Genomic DNA, 2394 nt, shown 5'->3' with positions numbered 1-2394 from the left:
CGTTGTCCTGGCAACCTGCTGACGCTCTGAGGTAGGGGAGAGGGGAGGAGGAGGGAGGCAGGGAGGGCTCCGCTCAGAGACAATGGCATTCTTTCAAAGAACATCACTAGCACTAGGACCCTGGAGGAGGCTGGGACTCCTGTGGTGGTGGGGCAGGCCAGGCAGGCTGACTGGCTGAGCTGTGTAACACACAGCATTGCTCAGAGAGAGAGAGGGAGCCTGCTCAGAGAGAGAGAGAGAGAGAGCGAGAGAGAGAGAGAGAGAGAGAGGGAGGGAGCCTGCTCAGAGAGAGAGAGAGAGAAGGGGAAGAGAGAGAGACTACAGGAACGCAGTCAGTTGCCTGTGCTGCTCAGTACCAGAAACAGGGAGCTGGGGAGGAAATGGAGGGGCTCAGGATCATCGGCGGGAACTGACATTACAGACCAGGAGAGGAGAGGAGAGGAGAGGAGAGGAGGGAGAGGAGAGGGAGAACTATCGGAGAGGAGAGGAGGAAAGGAAGGGGCTCGTCTGCACAACAGAAGATTTCTAAGGTGACTTTATGTCTCTTTTCAATAGCTGGATGTGGTGAGATGGGGAGGGATGTGTGTCTGTGTGTGGAAAGAGATCTTTTAGCTTCCAGAAGAGGTTGAGTGTTGACATGTGCTGCATCGCTTCACTTCTAAGTAGAGAGAGGAAAATAAACGGAGTGTGTGTGAGTGTGTGTGTTTTTTTCAGTGTGTTTTTCTGTGAGACAGACAGAGAGAGAGTGTTTTGTGGCTGTTTTGAAGGGAGGGTTAACCTTTTACTGCAGTGGGATAAGTCAGGCTCACACAGAGTGTTTCTTGGTAGTCTAAAACAAATCTACTTTAAAACAAAAGTATACACCTCACACACACGGTTATGGGCTTCAGAAAAAGAAACACCTGTCAGATATGGAGTTAAAATGTATTACATTTTGAGTTTATAATCCCAATATTACACTTTTTATACATCACAGAAGACTGAAATATAACAAAACCATTTGACATAGAAGCACAGGATTTTCAGGGTTTAAAAAAATATATGATGCAAAATATGAATAACATTCCACCCATGAGGCCACTAGGTCATTTGACTGCAGGAAAGGGGAACATGGAAATCTATCTTGACAGTTGTTGACTGGAATGAAAGGGTTCAGAGAAGTGTACACTTCTAAGGGAACAGGGTGATCCCGTCCACTCTGAAGATGACTCATGTTAGAAGTAGAGATCAAGGCAGGGAGAGAGGGAGAGAGTGAGAGAGAGAGAGAGCAAGAGAGAGAGAACGAGAGAGAGAGAGAGCAAGAGAGAGAGAGAACGAGAGAGAGAGAGTGATCAAGGGAGGGAGAGATGGAGAGAGTGAGAGCGAGAGAGAGAGAGATGGAGAGAGAGAGCGAGAGAGTGTTGTTTGTGTCGCACTGCTTTGCTTTATCTTGGCCATGTCACAGTTGTAAATGAGAACTTGTTCTCAACTAGCTTACCTGGTTAAATAAAGGTGAAATAAAATAAATAAAAAAGAGAGAGAGAGCAAGAGATAGAGAGAGAGACAGAAAATATCTCAATCAATTCCAAACTTCTGTGCATTTACTAATGACATATTCTGGGTGAGGGAGAAACCAGTAATATTAGTGCCAGATAGGTACATGATTCCCATAGCCTGAGGGACATCCCATGACCATTACTTCCCTGTAGTATTTACATTGTATTTATCTGACAGTAATACACAGTGTAACCATCATCCATTTTGTCTTTTTATAATCTTTTATAGTATTTATCAACCAAAGATTCCCCAATACAACAACAGTAGTACAGTACCTGTACACATGATTATATGGACTATTAATATTACTACTGAAATAAACGGGATCTCATTATCCTCTTTGCATTGTACTGTATTTACTGAAATTCTATTCGAATATGCTGCTTTGGCAATACCTACAAATTGTATTTCATACCAATAAAGCAATCTGAATTTCAGAGAGAGAGAGAGAGAGAGAGAGAGAGAGAGAGAGAGAGAGAGAGAGAGAGACAGAGAGAGAGAGAGAGAGAGAGAGAGAGAGAGAGAGAGAGAGAGACAGAGAGAGAGAGAGAGAGAGAGAGAGAGAGAGAGAGAGAGAGAGAGAGACAGAGAGAGAGAGAGAGACATTTCCGGTCCATTTTTTATTGATTATTTCACTTGCTTTGCAAATGTAAACATATGTTTCCAACACCAATAAAGCCCTTTGAATTACTTGAGTTGAGAGAGGACGATAGAGAGAGGAAGACAGAGAGGGAGAGCGAGAAAGAGAGAGAAAGCAGAAGAGAGAGGAAGAAAGGGAGAAAGAGAGAGAGAGAGAGGCAGAGAGAGGAAGAGAGAGGGAGAGAGAGAGAAAGGGGGAGAGAGAGAGAGGGAGAGAGA

At 44.3% G+C, this 2394-nt stretch overlaps 1 protein-coding gene across 1 annotated transcript in view; it reads left to right on the top strand.

The window, feature by feature from the left end:
* Positions 1 to 274: 274 nt before the first annotated feature.
* The window catches only part of LOC115158350 (forkhead box protein N3), an 88710-nt gene continuing 86590 nt past the window's right edge, over positions 275 to 2394 (top strand). Inside the window, exon 1 of the mRNA XM_029707226.1 lies at positions 275 to 530. The gene's annotated coding sequence lies outside the window, so the exon portion shown is untranslated. The remainder of the gene's footprint in view (positions 531 to 2394) is intronic.

The sequence above is a fragment of the Salmo trutta genome, chromosome 1 (genome assembly GCF_901001165.1).
Source record: "Salmo trutta chromosome 1, fSalTru1.1, whole genome shotgun sequence".
Lineage (NCBI taxonomy): Eukaryota > Metazoa > Chordata > Actinopteri > Salmoniformes > Salmonidae > Salmo > Salmo trutta.
This window is presented reverse-complemented; position numbering and strand designations above follow the sequence as displayed.